Source organism: Hibiscus syriacus, unplaced genomic scaffold (assembly GCF_006381635.1).
Source record: "Hibiscus syriacus cultivar Baekdansim isolate YM2019G1 unplaced genomic scaffold, ASM638163v2 tig00005108_pilon, whole genome shotgun sequence".
Classification (NCBI taxonomy): Eukaryota; Viridiplantae; Streptophyta; class Magnoliopsida; order Malvales; family Malvaceae; genus Hibiscus; species Hibiscus syriacus.
Window position 1 is genome coordinate 1 of NW_024062044.1, and position 7,177 is coordinate 7,177.

The 7,177-nt window shown below is 36.7% G+C and overlaps 2 pseudogenes; both read left to right on the forward strand.

The window, feature by feature from the left end:
* The first annotated feature begins 619 nt into the window (after positions 1 to 619).
* On the forward strand, positions 620 to 2,987 carry LOC120198925 (annotated as a pseudogene).
* A 1,003-nt stretch (positions 2,988 to 3,990) lies between these two features.
* LOC120198926 lies at positions 3,991 to 5,192 on the forward strand (annotated as a pseudogene).
* Positions 5,193 to 7,177: the final 1,985 nt, after the last annotated feature.

The following is a 7,177-nucleotide window of genomic DNA, read 5'->3' on the forward strand; positions in this document are numbered from 1 at the left end:
AGAAAAAGAGCAAGGAAGAAGATGAAGAGCAGAATAGGACACTTACGTTCAAAATGAAATAAAACTCAAATATTACTTCAAATTCTAATAATGGTCTAATTACATTTCTAGTCCTTGGTTTTTTGTCGCGTGTTTAAAAATCTCCTTTTTGTGGCTAATTGGGCCCAAATACAATCCAATTAACCCAACAACTTAATCATGAAATCTACGGGGTCTACTTACCTCTCGGATAACCGAAACTACTAGCTCAAAATTTGAGGTGTTTTACAAACATATTCGATTCTTTTCTCTTTTTTAAGAAAATAATCAATCCCTATTATCATCATTATTGATCAAGCATCATATGTTATCGGTCTTCATTTATAATAAGATCCGTATAAAAACATTCATATTTTATTTTTTTCTTATCAAATGTTTTTTTTCCCATAAAATTCACTCAAAATCAATCATTTGAGTTGATTTAGAAAACTCAATCTAATAAGAAAAAAGTATAGGAGTATTTTTTATTAATTTCCTGAGTTTTAAAGAGTTTGAAAAAATTCCAAACCAATAAATAGAAAAACGATAAAATTAATTTCAATATCTAAGGTGGTAAGATATTAGGAATAAAGGTTTGTAGTAATAATGTATCATTCAATGTTAATAATATATTAGTATCATCAATGAAAGCAGAGAGAATTGGATACTTAGATGACCTCTTTGTGTTTCCCTGCGTGGAAACGATGCTTATGGCCCTATTCCTTGCGGCGACATCGATCTTCCTCTTGAAGATGCTCACTTTACTCCCACTTTCATATTGTTTGTTAGTAAGCTTGGACTAATATTAGTACTCGAGTACGTCATTCTTAATCTTTCAGCTTACGAGTCGTCTTCCAGTCGTCTCACTCTTCTCCAACAGCGGTCTCCAGTTGTTAGGTATTGCTTCAGTTATAGTTAGAATGATTCGATTTATTTTCAGTTCCAAGTAAGCGCTGCTGTCATTACCTTCTGAGATGGTTGACATTGAATACTCATCATATTTAAGGCCGTTTACTACTTAAAACTGAACTAGAAGGATAAGAAGAATTGAATTTATTTGTAAACTGCTTGTTGTTATTTTTTTACATGGTCACTATTAGAAAGCGGTTATGTTAACTAAATGATTACTCAGTTCGATACAGGGAACCCAACTAATAAAACTTCTTAATTTATATAGTTAAGTGCCAGGATTGGTGATCTATGCTAATGTATTTTTCTTATTTCAATTGCCTTCTTGAAGCACTGAATTACTTCTTTTAGATTGAGTACTGTTTCATTTCTGATTGTCCTGACTGAGGGATCTACCATGCCAGTTGAAATTCATTTGTCACCTAGCTGTATCTTTTTGCCATTGTTCAAATTTGTCTTCCAATTAATTTTTTTCTCCTTCATTTTCAAGCTATACAAACTTGAACGTATATGGAATGATTTGATCTTTGAATGTCATTCTAAACAGGGGCGAATGGTTGAATTTGTCAAAAACTTGGCAAATTTTGCTGCTGCAAGTGGAAAGAAGCATTTTGTTCTGCTTTCTAGCTTGGATTTTGGAAGTGGCAGAAAATTGACATGTCAAGGTATTTCATCCTGAAATTTTCGGTGGTCAGTTCATGTTACCATATGTTGGGGACATCAAGTTATTCTTTGGAAATGTAGAACCTTGATTTACTTCTCTTCCAGGATATAACCTTGGAAAGTGGCAATGTGGTCTCAGTGGTCTGCAGATACATTACCTATCCAGCATCAATCCTGATGGAAGAGACGATCGCTGTGAGCAACTTGGATGGAAAAGGCTGCAAGAATACAATCCTGCTCAGAGATGTCGGAAGTATCTTAGCACCTTAGCTGAGGGAAATACTGTGCTGGAAAGAAATTTATCTTTCGAAGATGAGTTGGAAGACGAAGATATTACCCAAGTTTGCCTTTTGCAGCACTCTTTTCTTGTCTGAAGGTATACTTCTCCTTTTTAAGTTCATAACTGTTTTGCACTATGTTAAGGAGACTGCCTTTTGCAGCAATATTTTTGTGCTTTTATTTTAAATTTCTTTCTTTCAAGTACAAGACATGGGTTTGTTTTCTGTATATAAAGAACCTTGAATTTCTGTGGCTTACTTTGTTATTTTCTACACAGGCCAAAGGTTTGAAGATTACATGCTTATTATGCTATTGTTCAGAAGGGATATTCAATTGGCTGAGGCAGCATGCAGACTTTTGGGGCTAAATCCTAGTACTTTTCCTGGTAAGGCTCCTTTATACTTAAGAATCAATATTGCCTGTAACAGCTACTCTATTATGTTTTTTCAGAGCAATGACCTCTTTCATGAATATTTGCACATAGTTTTAAAGATTTAAATATGGTTGCCTTGAAGATTTCAACTTTAGAAATAAAACATCATTATATGCATTATCAAAGTTTTCTTGCAACCATATGCAGTTGCTAATGAACACACACCCAACACTATTTTCCTAATCATTTGGGATGTGTTTAATAATGGAGGACTATGTTATTCAGTTCCTTTAATTGCATCAATTTTCTTCAAATAATGTTTTTTCCTCTAAATTCTTTTGGTGTTTGCTTCATATCTAATCTCCAGATTTGTTTCATCATAAAGACTAATTTTATGTACAGTTAAAGAACTTTTAACCACGTCCATATTATTTGTTGACATCCTTTCTTGGTCCGTTAAATATTTCTTTAAGAATTTCAAGTACAAACAAGTTTTGTTTTTCTTCCAGTAACGGGGGTGGTGGTTGGGTTATCCCTTTCTCAAGGCAGACTGTTTATGGACCACCGCCAGATGTCTTTCTTTTAGGCTTAGATCTTATTACATTTTACTTGAAAGTTCACAAGCTAAATCTGCAACCCTTTGTTGAAACTTGAATGCTAGAGAAGGAGCATGTATTGCCCACTGATGGTAGCAGGCGACGTGAAATGCTCAAGTCGTTACATTGGTTGTAAAATGTTTCCTGAAAAATTTGGTCAATTATGAGCTTGGAGAAGGAAACCTTTTTTCTTCTTGTCGATGAAGTAGACCTGGTTTGAACAGGTTGGTAGAATTACCTTTTTGTGCCCCTACGTCCCTCACGTCAAGTGCAGTGAAATCGGGGTATAAAAAGGAATGAGAGATGATTTGTCTCGGTTTTGGTGTAGCGGGCCTCAACGGAAGGCCTGCCTGATTATATTATCGAAGAATCAGTACAACTTTAACTGCACCACAGAAGCTGTCAATTTTTCATGCACAAATATTGGTAAACGACATTGTTATGTCATTGGTTGATAGTGCTCCACTGCATATTGCCTAATATGCAGTGGAGACGTGAGATAATATTCATTCAAAAATTGACATGAAACCTGCATGAGTTTTACAAGGAACATGCATGATAAAAGTTTACGAAGATAGTAGGTTTTATTATTGAAGGTGATATTTTGATTGCTAGTAACCTCTTTGGTCGAGAGCTGGACCAATAGAAACATCTTTACATGTCACTACAATCTCCTAGGGCAATATTATTATTTTTTTGTCATTACTTCACTAATTAGTTAGTGATATTCCGTGAAGAAATGCATTTATTTGGCTGAGTGGAACATCTTTTTCCCTTATTATATTGGAGGCATCCCGTTTTCCACTAGTAAAGTTCTTGTCCTCATAAACCTTGAAGGCCATTCCTTTTGAACCAGAAAATGAAAGATTTGGTTTCTTTGGTGGTTTTACAGACACAACAAAGATGAATTCAACGCCGTCTGTTCTTCTGACTTTGATGTATTTCAGTGGTTGATCCGGACCATGATCTTCCAGCGCGCTACCCTCAATGTCTTATGTCAATTTTGGACATCTTGAAGTGAAATCAAGGGGTGTCTTCTTCACTTTTCTACTTTAGTAATATGCTATATACAGTTAAACACTTCCTTATCGGATGCATCATCTTTCTCTTCTACTTTTGAAAGGTTTCACCGAAGTTGGCCGTCTTTCTTGGAATTATTTGGTTTGTGGAAACACATGCATGGAGCACCAAATCATTGAATAAGTCACTACCATATGAACTTTAGACACGACGTATCTACGATCATTTCTGGTATATAAGTTTTGGTTGGTGGATTAAAACAGATGCAAAATCTTCATACCTGAAAACAAAAACTTCCATGGGCACATTTGTAGGACATTTGGTGCCAGGCCTGGCACTGACCCTTCTTGGCCTGTGGCACACCATCACAATATTATAGCCTATTGTCTCAAGGGCTCTACCAAATTTACAGTAAGGTTCTGGTATCCTCTCCATGGCCATGTTTCTAGATTCAAACATTTGGAGCTGATTTTATATTGGCCTTTTCCCTGTTAGCAATTTTCATGCAAATATTAGACTTACCTTTTATTCGCTTTCCTTTCGAACTCGATGGCCTTCAGCACGCAAGCATATTTTTCCATCAGTCCATCTTGCTATATTTGCAGGTTTCACTCTTTCCGTGGAGTTAACTCAGTCCACTGAGATTCTATCAGCTTTTTCGGGAATTATTGTGGCATCTGTTTTCAGTCAGGAGCTTTTCTTCCTCCATTTTCACTCTGCCGATCATATTGGACTTGAAGGCCATTATCACTGGATCTTGCAGCTCATAGTGCTCTTCTCCCTACTGGCAGCTATAGCAATATGTTTCTACCAACTAGTTTGCCCGCAGTTCTTGTTCTATCAGTTTCTGTTGTATTCCAGGGTTGTTCGTTCATGAACATGGGGTTTATGCTATGGAGTCCTCAGTTTGTTCCTCGAGGATGCATAATGCAGTTGGCTGAAAGCAACGGTGACAACATGCACGGTGCAGTGACATGTTTCTCACATGAAGCAGATATAAGGGCCAGAGCATTGGCCAACTTGCAATTCAGTTGGATACTCTCTGGAATTATGATATTCACAGGATTCATCTGCCTAATTTTTTCTGGAAAGCACCCCGAGACCACAATCAACCGAATACGAGCAACTTCAAATTAGAGGCAGCGATGTTTATATAACTATGGATAGCTTCAAGCCAGCTGATCCCTAGGTGTTTAGCTTTGTTTGATAAACATGTAAGTGTATGATGCACAACATTGGTTGATATTGAACATAAACAATCTCTGAATAAATGTAATGTGTTGTAGATGTATTATAAATACGATATCCCTCACAGTAGCCACATAAAACACCAATTAAACAAAACTTATAAAACATGAAATTTCCATTGCAGAAGCCATAAAAAACATGTTGCTAACTTGCAGTGTTTAGACAAAGCAATCAGTTGCAGTTAGAAATGATAAGGAACTAGAGAAATTTGTCAAAACCATGATGGTGTTAGGTGCTATTACATTGGAATCACTTTCTCAATGTCATCAGCCTCAACAAAACATTTACATCCACCAAAACATTGCCACTTCAATCATCATTACTATACCATCCCATTGCTAAAGTATACAAAAAAAATCCAAAAATGAAGGCCAGTTTACAGATTAACAATTCAAATCTGGTCCAGTACGAACAGTTAGCATATTATACAATTTTCATAAGACCGTTACAGTTCACCACAGAAGAAGAGAACCAAATGAGATTCCAAACATCATTTCCTTTGCAAGTTTCTCCATTTATCTTTGAGGTCAACCTGATATACAACAAAGAACATATATTATAAATTATCCATCAAAATGAATAAGTTCACACATCATATAAAGCAGGTGATATACTTACAGAAGTTCTCTCTCTAGATATTTCTTGATAGGTTTCCAATATGCGTGTCCACTGGTATCCATACCTGCATTATGAAAATAATCTTAGTGGGAAAGCAATGGTTATAAACTACCAAAACTATCTCTTCTCATATTGGTTAAACAAATAGTAACAACTACTAAAGCAAAAACCTAGAGCAAATTTAATATGCTAACAGGATTATACACCGAAAATTAAATGCAGAACCTCGGTTATATGTTAACCACTTACTTTCGTACACCCTCTGCCAAAGCATTTTCCTCCTCGTAGGTCCATTTATTTACTTTTCTCCGTCTCATCCACCTTTTAGGTTCGTCTATGTTTAGGAGAGAGATGTGTTCTGTCCTGGGGCTTGGTAAAGTGCATCTATTTGTCCCTTGGGAAGAGTCATCAACTGAATCCTCCAACTACAACAACAATCATACATAAGACAGATGAAAAACCAAAACATTATATGATTAAATGAACAAATAGGGATTTAACTTAAAGAATGCAAGACAAAATATCAAATGACCATAAAAGTTCATCCCAAGATTTCACAAAACAATGCCAAGTCAGACAGAGCATAAATAGTAATAACAGTTAAGGATATATATAGAAAAAGAAAACATAGCAGGAGATTACGATTATGATTTAAAGCATGCAATGCAATGAAAAGCAATAGTTAAAACAATGGAACATGCAATGTAATGCCGGTAATGATAATATAATATATGCGCACACAGACCTCAGTGCGAGCAGTGGCATTCCTGTCCTTGGTGCTTGGCACTTTCTTGGGCCTAGCCCTGCTAAAATCTTCATTCCCCTCCTTAGTTTGAGAGGGTTCTCCCGTATGATTAGCAAATGGAATAAGAGCATTTCCATCTATACTGTCGTGGTCTTTTTTGATGGCCTCATTAGGTGCCCCCTGTTCGTTATTTCCATGGCCTTGAGAGCCTTCAGAATGCAATCTTTTAGGTTCTGCCACATATGATACAACATCTTAGAACAACATATTATACTGCAAATTAAACATATAAATGACATAGCATAATAAAAATATTAAGACTTTGGAATAAAATCAAAAGAAGAGAGGGAGGAGGAGCCTACCGTTCCCTTCAGTAGGAGCAGAAGTAGGAGCATAGGCAACATCATCAGCAGTGGTGCCTCCTCTAAATAAACTCGAACTAGGCGCCGCGCTTCATCAGCAGTTTCAATGTGTAACAGCCTCTTAGCGGTCTCTCGATCCCACCGTGCCGCTTCGATATCCTTCCTTCATCTAGCTAAATCAGTCGAAAGAAGGCAGGAGGCACCAGACAGCTCCAAATCCCCAATTTCCTTTACCAAAATCCTCCATACGGCGTGAAAATAGTCGTCCCACGAGAAGTGTAACCACCGCAGCGTAAGATGTACAACAAGGGCGCAAAAAGCTTCCCGCATGGCGTCAGAGGCATGA